Source organism: Scyliorhinus torazame, chromosome 23 (assembly GCF_047496885.1).
Source record: "Scyliorhinus torazame isolate Kashiwa2021f chromosome 23, sScyTor2.1, whole genome shotgun sequence".
Lineage (NCBI taxonomy): Eukaryota > Metazoa > Chordata > Chondrichthyes > Carcharhiniformes > Scyliorhinidae > Scyliorhinus > Scyliorhinus torazame.
Genome location: NC_092729.1, coordinates 72,876,761 through 72,891,154, shown reverse-complemented (window position 1 = coordinate 72,891,154; position 14,394 = coordinate 72,876,761).

Below are 14,394 nucleotides of genomic sequence, written 5' to 3'. Positions count from 1 at the left end.
TTGCAGCCACTCCCTCAGTACTGGCCGACCGGTGGGGGGAGGGGGAGTGTCGGCCAGGATTATGGAGCTCAAATCCTAGAGTGTATACATCTACCCCCGACAGTGCAGCGCTCCCTCAGTACTGGCACCGGGGGGAGTGTGGGCCTGGATTATGGAGCTCAAATCCTAGAGTATAGACATCTACCCCCGACAGTGCAGCGCTCCCTCAGTACTGGCACCGGGGGGAGTGTCGGCCTGGATTATGGAGCTCAAATCCTAGAGTATAGACATCTACCTCCGACAGTGCAGCGCTCCCTCAGTACACCGGGAGGAGTGTGGGCCTGGATTATGGAGCTCAAATCCTAGAGTATAGACATCTTCCCCCGACAGTGCAGCGCTCCCTCAGTACTGGCACCGGGGGGAGTGTGGGCCTGGATTATGGAGCTCAAATCTGAGAGTATAGATATCTCCCTCCGACAGTGCAGCGCCCCCTCAGTACTGGCACCGGGGGGAGTGTCGGCCTGGATTGTGGAGCTCAAATCCTAGAGTATAGACATCTCCCTCCGACAGTGCAGCGCTCCCTCAGTACTGGCACCGGGGGGAGTGTCGGCCTGGATTATGGAGCTCAAATCCTAGAGTATAGACATCTCCCTCCGACAGTGCAGCGCTGCCTCAGTACTGGCACCGGGGGGAGTGTGGGCCTGGATTATAGCGCTCAAATCCTAGAGTATATACATCTCCCTCCGACAGTGCGGCGCTCCCTCAGTACTGGCACCGGGGGGAGTGTGGGCCTGGATTATGGAGCTCAAATCCTAGAGTATAGACACCTCCCTCCGACAGTGCGGCGCTCCCTCAGTACTGACACCGGGGGGAGTGTGGGCCTGGATTATGGAGCTCAAATCCTAGAGTATCGACATCTCCCTCCGACAGTGCAGCGCTCCCTCAGTACTGGCACCGGGGGGAGTGTGGGCCTGGATTATGGAGCTCAAATCCTAGAGTATAGACATCTACCCCCGACAGTGCGGCGCTCCCTCAGTACTGGCACTGGGGGGAGTGTGGGCCTGGATTATGGAGCTCAAATCCTAGAGTATAGACATCTACCCCCGACAGTGCGGCGCTCCCTCAGTACTGGCACCGGGGGGAGTGTGGGCCTGGATTATGGAGCTCAAATCCTAGAGTATAGACATCTCCCTCCGACAGTGCAGCGCTCACTCAGTACTGGCACCGGGGGGAGAGTCGGCCTGGATTATGGAGCTCAAATCCTAGAGTATAGACATCTCCCTCCGACAGTGCAGCGCTCCCTCAGTACTGGCACCGGGGGGAGTGTGGGCCTGGATTATGTAGCTCAAATCCTAGAGTATTTACATCTCCCTCCGACAGTGCAGCGCTCCCTCAGTACTGGCACCGGGGGGAGTGTGGGCCCGGATGATGGGAGTTAAAGTCTCTGAAGTGCAGCTTTGAACTCACGAGGCCTCCCTGTGAGTTAGAGTCAGTGAGGCTGGAGGGAGCGTTTGCGGTCACCATGAAATGGGGCGGCAACTTACCAAAGATGTTGTACAGCACGAGGCAGAGGGACACCAGGGTGCTATTCAGCGTTTGGCCCATCCTTCGCCCGAAGCAGCTCCCAGATATCTGTGCCTTGGAGAAATGACGCGGGGCGCCCCGCCCACGGCCCCCCCCCCTCGTTCTCCCGAGGCCTGGAGCTGTCACAATGGCCGGACCCCTGTCAGAGCAAGCGTCACCCCCATGAGGTCACAAAGAGACCCATTGTAAACCCCTCCCCTCACAGCCCCACACTCCCCCTCGGTGCCAGTACTGAGGGAGCGCTGCACTGTCGGAGGGAGATGTCTATGCTCTAGGATTTGAGCTCCATAATCCAGGCCGACACCCCCACCCCCCGGTGCCAGGACTGAGGGAGCTCCGCACTGTCGGAGGTAGATGTATATACTCTAGGATTTGAGCTCCATAATCCAGGCCGACACTCCCCCCGGTGCCAGTACTGAGGGAGCGCTGCACTGTCGGAGGGAGATGTATATACTCTAGGATTTGAGCTCCATAATCCAGGCCCACACTCCCCCCGGTGCCAGTACTGAGGGAGCGCTGCACTGTCGGAGGGAGATGTCTATACTCTAGGATTTGAGCTCCATAATCCAGGCCGGCACTCGCCCCGGTGCCAGTACTGAGGCAGCGCTGCACTGTCGGAGGTAGATGTCTATTCTCTAGGATTTGAGCTCCATAATCCAGGCCGGCACTCGCCCCGGTGCCAGTACTGAGGGAGCGCCGCACTGTCGGAGGGAGATGTCTATACTCTAGGATTTGAGCTCCACAATCCAGACCCACACTCCCCCCGGTGCCAGTACTGAGGGAGCGCTGCACTGTCGGAGGGAGATGTATATACTCTAGGATTTGAGCTTCATAATCCAGGCCGACACTCTCCCCGGTGCCAGTACTGAGGGAGCCCTGCACTGTCGGAGGGAGATGTCTATACTCTAGGATTTGAGCTCCACAATCCAGACCCACACTCCCCCCGGTGCCAGTACTGAGGGAGCGCTGCACTGTCGGAGGGAGATGTATATACTCTAGGATTTGAGCTTCATAATCCAGGCCGACACTCTCCCCGGTGCCAGTACTGAGGGAGCGCTGCACTGTCGGAGGGAGATGTATATACTCTAGGATTTGAGCTTCATAATCCAGGCCCACACTCCCCCCGGTGCCAGTACTGAGGGAGCGCTGCAGTGTCGGAGGGAGATGTCTATACTCTAGGATTTGAGCTCCATAATCCAGGCCGACACTCCCCCCGGTGCCAGTACTGAGGGAGCGCAGCACTGTCGGAGGGAGATGTCTATACTCTAGGATTTGAGCTCCACAATCCAGGCCCACACTCCCCCCCGGTGCCAGTACTGAGGGAGCGCCGCACTCTTGGAGGGAGATGTCTAGACGCTAGGATTTGAGCTCCATAATCCAGGCCCACACTCCCCCCGGTGCCAGTACTGAGGGAGCGCTGCACTGTCGGAGGGAGATGTCTATACACTAGGAGTTGAGCGCTATAATCCAGGCCGACACTCCCCCCGGTGCCAGTACTGAGGGAGCGCTGCACTGTCGGAGGGAGATGTCTATACTCTAGGATTTGAGCTCCATAATCCAGGCCCACACTCCCCCCGGTGCCAGTACTGAGGGAACGCTGCACTGTCGGAGGGAGATGTCTATACTCTAGGATTTGAGCTCCACAATCCAGGCCCACACTCCCCCCGGTGCCAGTACTGAGGGAGCGCTGCACTGTCGGAGGGAGATGTCTATACTCTAGGAGTTGAGCGCTATAATCCAGGCCGACACTCCCCCCGGTGCCAGTACTGAGGGAGCGCCGCACTGTCGGAGGGAGATGTCTGTACTCTAGGATTTGAGCTCCATAATCCAGGCCCACACTCCCCCCGGTGCCAATACTGAGGGAGCGCTGCACTGTCGGAGGTAGATGTCTATACTCTAGGATTGGAGCTCCACAATCCAGGCCCACACTCCCCCCGGTGCCAGTACTGAGGGAGCGCCGCACTGTCGGAGGGAGATGTCTATACTCTAGGATTTGAGCTTCATAATCCAGGCCGACACTCCCCCCGGTGCCAGTACTGAGGGAGCGCTGCACTGTCGGAGGTAGATGTCTATACTCTAGGATTTGAGCTCCATAATCCAGGCCGACACTCCCCCCGGTGCCAGTACTGAGGGAGCGCTGCACTGTCGGAGGTAGATGTCTATACTCTAGGATTTGAGCTCCATAATCCAGGCCCACACTCCCCCCGGTGCCAGTACTGAGGGGGCGCTGCACTGTCGGGGGTAGATGTCTATACTCTAGGATTTGAGCTCCATAATCCAGGCCCACACTCCCCCCGGTGTCAGTACTGAGGGAGCGCCGCACTGTCGGAGGGAGATGTCTATACTCTAGGATTTGAGCTCCATAATCCAGGCCCACACTCCCCCCGGTGCCAGTACTGAGGGAGCGCTGCACTGTCGGAGGTAGATGTCTATTCTCTAGGATTTGAGCTCCATAATCCAGGCCGGCACTCGCCCCGGTGCCAGTACTGAGGGAGCGCCGCACTGTCGGAGGGAGATGTCTATACTCTAGGATTTGAGCTCCACAATCCAGACCCACACTCCCCCCGGTGCCAGTACTGAGGGAGCGCTGCACTGTCGGAGGGAGATGTATATACTCTAGGATTTGAGCTTCATAATCCAGGCCGACACTCTCCCCGGTGCCAGTACTGAGGGAGCCCTGCACTGTCGGAGGGAGATGTCTATACTCTAGGATTTGAGCTTCATAATCCAGGCCCACACTCCCCCCGGTGCCAGTACTGAGGGAGCCCTGCACTGTCGGAGGGAGATGTCTATACTCTAGGATTTGAGCTCCACAATCCAGACCCACACTCCCCCCGGTGCCAGTACTGAGGGAGCGCTGCACTGTCGGAGGGAGATGTATATACTCTAGGATTTGAGCTTCATAATCCAGGCCGACACTCTCCCCGGTGCCAGTACTGAGGGAGCGCTGCACTGTCGGAGGGAGATGTATATACTCTAGGATTTGAGCTTCATAATCCAGGCCCACACTCCCCCCGGTGCCAGTACTGAGGGAGCGCTGCAGTGTCGGAGGGAGATGTCTATACTCTAGGATTTGAGCTCCATAATCCAGGCCGACACTCCCCCCGGTGCCAGTACTGAGGGAGCGCAGCACTGTCGGAGGGAGATGTCTATACTCTAGGATTTGAGCTCCACAATCCAGGCCCACACTCCCCCCCGGTGCCAGTACTGAGGGAGCGCCGCACTCTTGGAGGGAGATGTCTAGACGCTAGGATTTGAGCTCCATAATCCAGGCCCACACTCCCCCCGGTGCCAGTACTGAGGGAGCGCTGCACTGTCGGAGGGAGATGTCTATACACTAGGAGTTGAGCGCTATAATCCAGGCCGACACTCCCCCCGGTGCCAGTACTGAGGGAGCGCTGCACTGTCGGAGGGAGATGTCTATACTCTAGGATTTGAGCTCCATAATCCAGGCCCACACTCCCCCCGGTGCCAGTACTGAGGGAACGCTGCACTGTCGGAGGGAGATGTCTATACTCTAGGATTTGAGCTCCACAATCCAGGCCCACACTCCCCCCCGGTGCCAGTACTGAGGGAGCGCCGCACTCTTGGAGGGAGATGTCTAGACGCTAGGATTTGAGCTCCATAATCCAGTCCCACACTCCCCCCGGTGCCAGTACTGAGGGAGCGCTGCACTGTCGGAGGGAGATGTCTATACTCTAGGAGTTGAGCGCTATAATCCAGGCCGACACTCCCCCCGGTGCCAGTACTGAGGGAGCGCCGCACTGTCGGAGGGAGATGTCTGTACTCTAGGATTTGAGCTCCATAATCCAGGCCCACACTCCCCCCGGTGCCAATACTGAGGGAGCGCTGCACTGTCGGAGGTAGATGTCTATACTCTAGGATTGGAGCTCCACAATCCAGGCCCACACTCCCCCCGGTGCCAGTACTGAGGGAGCGCCGCACTGTCGGAGGGAGATGTCTATACTCTAGGATTTGAGCTTCATAATCCAGGCCAACACTCCCCCCGGTGCCAGTACTGAGGGAGCGCCGCACTGTCGGAGGTAGATGTCTATACTCTAGGATTTGAGCTCCACAATCCAGGCCCACACTCCCCCCGGTGCCAGTACTGAGGGATCGCCGCACTGTCGGAGGGAGATGTCTATACTCTAGGATTTGAGCTCCATAATCCAGGCCGACACTCCCCTCGGTGCCAGTACTGAGGGAGCGCTGCACTGTCGGAGGGAGATGTCTATACTCTAGGATTTGAGCTCCAAAATCCAGGCCGACACTCCCCCCGGTGCCAGTACTGAGGGATCGCTGCACTGTCGGAGGGATATAAATATACTCTAGGACTTGAGCTCCATAATCCAGTCCGACACTCCCTCCAGTGCCAGTACTGAGGGAGCGCAGCACTGTCGGAGGGAGATGTATAAACTCTAGGATTTGAACTTCATAATCCAGGCCGACACTCCCCCCGGTGCCAGTACTGAGGGAGCGCTGCCCTGTCGGAGGTAGATGTCTATACTCTAGGATTTGAGCTTCATAATACAGGCCGACACTCCCCCCGGTGCCAGTACTGAGGGAGCGCTGCACTATCGGAGCCCCGTGCACAGTCACTGTCTCCAAATCCCTCGGTTAGACCCACACTCGGAGCACCGTGCACAGGCCCGGTCTCCGTATTCCTCGGATAGAGCCACACTCGGAGCACCGTGCACGGTCCCGGTCTCCGTATCCCTCGGTTAGATCCATAAACGGAGCACCGTGCACAGTCCCAGTCTCCGTATCCCTCAGTTAGACCCACACTCGGAGCACCGTGCACAGTCCCGGTCTCCGTATCCCTTGGTTAGACCCGCACTGTGAGCACCGTGCACAGTCACGGTCTCCGTATCCCTCGGTTAGACCCACACTCAGAGCACCGTGCACAGTCCCGGTCTCCGTATCCCTCGGTTAGACCCACACTCGGAGCACCGTGCACAGTCCCGGTCTCCGTATCCCTCTGTTAGACCCACACTCGTAGCACCGTGCACAGTCCCAGTCTCCGTATCCCTCGGTTAGACCCACACTCGGAGTACCGTGCACAGTCCCGGTCTCCGTATCCCTCAGTTAGACCCACACTCGGAGCACTGTGCGCAGTCCTGGTCTCCATATCCCTCGGTTAGGCCCACACTCGGTGCACCGTGCACAGTCCCGGTCTCCGTATCCCTCGATCAGACCCACACTAAGAGCACCGTGCACAGTCCCACTCTCTCTATCCCTCTGTTAGACCCACACTCGGAGCACCGTGCACTGTCCCGGTCTCCGTATCCCTCGGTTAGACCCACACTCGGAGCACCGTGCACAGTCCCGGTCTCTGTATCCCTCGGTTAGACCCACACTCGGAGCACCATGCTTAGTCCCGGTCTCCATATTCCTCGGTTGGACCCACACGCGGAGCACCGTGCACTGTCCCGGTCTCCGTATCCCTCGGTCAGACCCACACTCGGTGCACCGTGCACAGTCCCGGTCTCCGTATCCCTCGGTTAGGCAGACATTCGGAGCACCGTGCACAGTCCCGGTCTCCGTATCCCTCGGTTAGTCCCACACTCAGAGCACTGTGCTGTCTCGGTCTCCGTATCCCTCGGCTAGACCCACACTCTGAGCACCGTGCACAGTCCCGGTCTCCATATTCCTCGGTTAGACCCACACACGGAGCACCGTGCACAGTCCCGGTCTCCGTATTCCTCGGTCAGACCCACACTCGGAGCACCGTGCACAGTCCCGGTCTCCGTATCCCTCGGTCAGACCCACACCCGGAGCACCGTGCACAGTCTCGGTCTCCGTATCCCTCGGTTAGACCCACACTCGGAGCACCGTGCACAGTCCCGGTCTCCGTACCCCTCGGTTAGACCAACACTCGGAGCACCGTGCACAGTCTCGGTCTCCGTATTCCTCAGTTAGACCCACATTCGAAGCACCGGTCACAGCCCCGGTCTCCGTATCCCTCAGTTAGACCCACACTCGGAGCACCGTGCACAGTCCCGGTCTCTGTTTCCCTCGGTCAGACCCACACTCGGAGCACCGTGCACAGTTCCAGTCTCCGTATCCCTCGGTTAGGGACAGATTTAGAGCACCGTGCACAGTCCCGGCCTCCGTATCCCTCGGTTAGACCCACACTCGGAGCACCGTGCACAGTCCCGGTCTCCGTATCCCTCGGCTAGACCCACACTCGGAGCACCGTGCACAGTCCTGGTCTCCGTATCCCTCGGTTCGATCCACACTCGGAGTACCGTGCACAGTCCCGGTCTCTGTACCCTCGGTTAGACCCACACTCGGAGCACCGTGCACAATCCCGGTCTCTGTACCCTCGGTTAGACCCACACTCGGAGCACCGTGCACAGCCCCGGTCTCCGTATCCCTCAGTTAGACCCACACTCGGAGTACCGTGCGCAGTCCTGGTCTCCATATCCCTCGGTTAGACCCACACTCGGAGCAACGTGCAGAGTCCCACTCTCTCTATCCCTCTGTTAGACCCACACTTGGAGCACCGTGCACAGTCCCGGTCTCCGTATCCCTCGGTTAGACCCACACTTGGAGCACCGTGAACAGTCCCTGTCTCCGTATCCCTCGGTTAGACCCACACTCGGAGCAACGTGCCAGTCCCGGTCTCCATATCCCTCGATAAGACTCGCACACGGAGCACTGTGCACAGTCCCGGTCTCCGTATCCCTCGGTTTGACCCACACTCGGAGCACTGTGCACAGTCCCGGTCTCCGTATCCCTCGGTTAGACCCACACTCGGAGCACCGTGCACAGGCCCGGTCTCCGTATTCCTCGGATAGAGCCACACTCGGAGCACCGTGCACGGTCCCGGTCTCCGTATCCCTCGGTTAGATCCATAAACGGAGCACCGTGCACAGTCCCAGTCTCCGTATCCCTCAGTTAGACCCACACTCGGAGCACCGTGCACAGTCCCGGTCTCCGTATCCCTTGGTTAGACCCGCACTGTGAGCACCGTGCACAGTCACGGTCTCCGTATCCCTCGGTTAGACCCACACTCAGAGCACGGTGCACAGTCCCGGTCTCCGTATCCCTCGGTTAGACCCACACTCGGAGCACCGTGCACAGTCCCGGTCTCCGTATCCCTCTGTTAGACCCACACTCGTAGCACCGTGCACAGTCCCAGTCTCCGTATCCCTCGGTTAGACCCACACTCGGAGTACCGTGCACAGTCCCGGTCTCCGTATCCCTCGGTCAGACCCACACTCGGAGCACCGTGCACAGTCCCGGTCTCCGTATCCCTCGGTTAGACCCACACTCGGAGCACCGTGCACAGTCCCGGTCTCCGTATCCCTCGGTTAGGCCCACACTCGGAGCACCGTGCACAGTCCCGGTCTCCGTATCCCTCGGTTAGTCCCACACTCAGAGCACTGTGCTGTCTCGGTCTCCGTATCCCTTGGCTAGACCCACACTCTGAGCACCGTGCACAGTCCCGGTCTCCATATTCCTCGGTTAGACCCACACGCGGAGCACCGTGCACAGTCCCGATCTCGTATCCCTCGGTTAGACCCACACTCGGAGCACCGTGCACAGTCCCGATCTCGTATCCCTCGGTTAGACCCACACTCGGAGCACCGTGTATAGTCTTGGTCTCCGTATCCCTCGGGTAGACCCACACTCGGAGCACCGTGCACAGTCCCGGTCTCCGTACCCCTCGGTTAGACCAACACTCGGAGCACCGTGCACAGTCTCGGTATCCGTATTCCTCAGTTAGACCCACATTCGAAGCACCGGGCACAATCCCGGTCTCCGTATCCCTCAGTAGGACCCACACTCGGAGCACCGTGCACAGTCCCGGTCTCTGTTTCCCTCGGTCAGACCCACACTCGGAGCACCGTGCACAGTTCCAGTCTCCGTATCCCTCGGTTAGGGACAGATTTAGAGCACCGTGCACAGTCCCGGTCTCCGTATCCCTCGGTTAGACCCACACTCGGAGCACCGTGCACAGTCCTGGTCTCCGTATCCCTCGGTTCGATCCACACTCGGAGTACCGTGCGCCGTCCTGGTCTACATATCCCTCGGTTAGACCCACACTCGGAGCAACGTGCACAGTCCCGGTCTCTGTACCCTCGGTTAGACCCACACTCGGAGCACCGTGCACAGCCCCGGTCTCCGTATCCCTCAGTTAGACCCACACTCGGAGCACCGTGCACAGTCCCGGCCTCCGTGTCCCTCGGTTAGACCCACACTCGGAGCACCGTGCACAGTCCCGGTCTCCCTATCCCTCGGTGAGACCCACACTCGGAGCACCGTGCACAGTCCCGGTCTCCGTATCCCTCGGTTAGACCCACACTCGGAGCACCGTGCACGGTCCCGGTCTCCGTATCCCTCGGTCAGACCCACACTCGGAGCAACGTGCCAGTCCCAGTCTCCGTATCCCTCGATTAGACTCGTACACGGAGCACTGTGCACAGTCCCGGTCTCCGTAACCCTCGGTTAGACCCACACTCGGAGCACCGTGCCAGTCCCGGTCTCCATATCCCTCGATTAGACCCGCACACGGAGCACTGTGCACAGTCCCGGTGTCCGTATCCCTCGGTTCGGTACACAATCAGAGCACTGAGCACAGTCCCGGTCTCCGTATCCCCCAGTTAGACCCACACTCGGAGCACCGTGCACAGTCCCGGTCTTGCTATCCCTCGGTCAGACCCACACTCGGAACACCGTGCACAGTCCCGGTCTCCGTATCCCTCGGTTAGACGCAAACTCGGAGAACTGTGCACAGTCACGGTCTCTGTATCCCTCGGCTAGACCCTCACTCAGAGCACCGTGCACAGTCACGGTCTCCGTATCCCTCGGTTAGACCCACACTCGGAGCACCGTGCACAGTCCTGGTCTCCATATCCCTCGGTCAGACCCACACTCGGAGCACCACTAACAGTCCCGGTCTCCGTATTCCTCGGTCAGACCCACACTCGGAGCACCTTGCACAGTCCCGGTCTCCGTATCCCTCGGTTAGACCCACACTCGGAGTACCGTGCACAGTCCCGGTCTCCGTATCCTTCAGTTAGACCAGCACTCAGAGCACCGTGCGCAATCCTGGTCTCCATATCCCTCGGTTAGACCCAAACTCGGTGCACCGTGCACAGTCCCGGTCTCCGTATCCCTCGGTCAGACCCACACTCGGAGCACCGTGCACAGTCCCGGTCTCCGTATCCCTCGGTTAGTCCCACACTCAGAGCACTGTGCACAGTCCCGGTCTCCGTATCCCTCGGCTAGACCCACAATCTGAGCACGTGCACAGTCCCGATCTCGTATCCCTTGGTTAGACGCACATACGGAGCACCGTGTATAGTTTTGGTCTCCGTATCCCTCGGGTAGACCCACTCTCGGAGCACCGTGCACAGTCCCAGTCTCTGTTTCTCTCAGTCAGACCCACACTCGGAGCACCGTGCACAGTCCCGGTCTCCGTATCCCTCGGTCAGACCCACACTCCGAGCACCGTGCACAGTCCCGGTCTCAGTATCCCTCGGTTAGACCCACACTCGGAGCACAGTGCACAGTCCCGGTCTCCGTATCCCTCGGTGAGACCCACACTCGGAGCACCGTGCACAGTCCCGGTCTCCGTATCCCTCGGTTAGACCCACACTCGGAGCACCGTGCACAGTCCCGGTCTCTGTTTCCCTCGGTCAGACCCACACTCGAATCACCGTGCACAGACCCGGTCTCCGTATCCCTCGGTTAGACCCACACTCGGAGTACCGTGCGCAGTCCTGGTCTACATATCCCTCGGTTAGACCCACACTCGGAGCACCTTGCACAGTCCCGGTCTCCGTTATCCCTCGGTTAGACCCACACTCGGAGTACCGTGCACAGTCCCGGTCTCCGTATCCCTCAGTTAGACCCACACTCGGAGCACCGTGCACAGTCCCGGTCTCCGTATCCCTCGGTCAGACCCACACTCGTAGCACCGTGCACAGTCCCGGTCTCCGTATCCATCAGTTAGACCCACACTCGGACCACCGTGCGCAGTCCTGGTATCCATATCCCTCGGTTAGACCCACAATCGGTGCACCGTGCACAGTTCCGGTCTCCGTATCCCTCGGTCAGAACCACACTCGGAGCACCGTGCACAGTCCCACTCTCTCTATCCCTCTGTTAGACCCACACTCGGAGCACCATGCACAGTCCCGGTCTCCGTATCCCTCGGTTAGACCCACACTCGGAGCACCGTGCACAGTCCCGGTCTCTGTATCCCTCGGTTAGAACCACACTCGGAGCACCATGCACAGTCCCGGTCTCCGTATTCCTCGGTTAGACCCACACGCGGAGCACCGTGCACAGTCCCGGTCTCCGTATCCCTCGGTCAGACCCACACTCGGAGCTCCATGCACAGTCCCGGTCTCCGTATCCCTCGGTTAGGCAGACATTCGGAGCACCGTGCACAGTCCCGGTCTCCGTATCACTCGGTTAGTCCCACACTCAGAGCACTTTGCTGTCCCGGTCTCCGTATCCCTCGGCTAGACCCACACTCTGAGCACGTGCACAGTCCCGATCTCGTATCCCTCGGTTAGACCCACATTCGGAGCACCGTGTATAGTTTTGGTCTCCGTATCCCTCGGGTAGACCCACACTCAGAGCACCATGCACAGTCCCGGTCTCCGTATCCCTCGGTCAGACCCACACCCGGAGCACCGTGCACAGTCCCGGTCTCTGTTTCCCTCGGTCAGACCCATACTCGGAGCACCGTGCACAGTCCCGGTCTCCGTATCCCTCGGTTTGACCCACACTCGGAGCACCGTGCACAGTCCCAGTCTCCGTATCCCTCGGTTAGACCCACACTCGGAGCACCGTGCACAGTCCTGGTCTCCGTATCCCTCGGTTAGACCCACACTCGGAGTAGCGTGCGCAGTCCTGGTCTACATATCCCTCGTTTAGACCCACAGTCGGAGCAACGTGCACAGTCCCGGTCTCTGTATCCCTCGGTTAGACCCACACTCGGAGCACCGTGCACAGTCCCACTCTCTCTATCCCTCTGTTAGACCCAAACTCGGAGCACCGTGCCAGTCCCGGTCTCCATATCCCTCGATTAGACTCGCACACGGAGCACTGTGCACAGTCCCGGTCTCCGTATCCCTCGGTTAGACCCACACTCGGAGCATCGTGCACAGTCCCGGTCTCTGTATCCCTCGGTTAGACCCACACTCGGAGCACCGTGCACAGTCCCACTCTCTCTATCCCTCTGTTAGACCCAAACTCGGAGCACCGTGCCAGTCCCGGTCTCCATATCCCTCGATTAGACTCGCACACGGAGCACTGTGCACAGTCCCGGTCTCCGTATCCCTCGGTTAGACCCACACTCGGAGCATCGTGCACAGTCCCGCTCTCGCTGTCCCTCGGTTAGACGCAAACTCGGAGCACCGTGCACAGTCCCGGTCTCCGTATCCCTCGATTAGACCCGCACATGGAGCACCGTGCACAGTCCTGGTCTCCGTTTCCCTCGGTCAGACCCACACTCGGAGCACCGTGCACAGTCCCGGTCTCCGCATCCCTCGGTTAGACCCACACTCAGAGCACCGTGCACAGTCCCGGTCTCCATTTCCCTCGGTCAGACCCACACTCGGAGCACCGTGCACAGTCCCGGTCTCATTTCCCTCGGTTAGCCCCACACTCGGAGCACCGTGCACAGTCCCGGTCTCCGTATCCCTCGGTTAGACCCACACTCGGAACACCATGCACAGTCCGGGTCTCCGTATCCCTCGGTTAGACCCACACTCGGAGCACCGTGCACAGTCCCGGTATCCGTATCCCTCGGTCAGACCCACACTCGGAGCACCGTGCACAGTCCCGGTCTCCGTATCCCTCAGTTAGACCCACACTCGTAGCACCGTGCACAGTCCCGGTATCCGTATCCCTTGGTCAGACCCACACTCGGAGCACCGGGCACAGTCCCGGACTCCGTATCCCTCGGTTAGACCCACACTCGGAGCACGGTGCACAGTCCCGGTCTACGTATCCCTCGGTCAGACCCACACTCGGAGCACCGTGCACAGTCCCGGTCTCCGTATCCCTCGGCTAGACCCATAATCGGAGCACCGTGTATAGTTTTGGTCTCCTTATTCCTCGGGTAGACCCACTCTCGGAGCACCGTGTACAGTCCCGGTCTCTGTTTCCCTCGGTCAGACCCACACTCAGAGCACTGTGCTGTCCCGGTCTCCGTATCCCTCGGCTAGACCCACACTCGGAGCACGTGCACAGTCCCGATCTCGTATCCCTCGGTTAGACCCACACTCGGAGCACCGTGCACAGTCCCGGTCTCTGTTTCCCTCGGTCAGACCCACACTCGGAGCACCATGCACAGTCCCGGTCTCCGTATCCCTCGGTCAGACCCACACTCGGAGCACCGTGCACAGTCCCGGTCTCCGTATCCCTCGGTCAGACCCACACTCGGAGCACCGTGCACAGCCCCGGTCTCCGTATCCCTCGGTTAGACCAACACTCGGAGCACCGTGCACAGTCTCGGTCTCCGTATTCCTCGGTTAGACCCACATTCGGAGCACCGGGCACAGTCCCGGTCTCAGTATCCCTCGGTTAGACCCACACTCGGAGCACCGTGCACAGTCCCGGTCTCCGTATCCCTCGGTTAGACCCACACTCGGAGCACCGTGCACAGTCCCGGTCTCCGTATCCCTCGGTTAGACCCTCACTCGGAGCACCGTGCACAGTCCCGGTCTCCATATCCCTCGGTCAGACCCACACTCGGAGCACCGTGCACAGTCCCGGTCTCCGTATCCCTCGGTTAGACCCACACTCGGAGCACCGTGCACAGTCCCTATCTCGGTGTCCCTCGGTTAGACCCACACTTGGAGCACC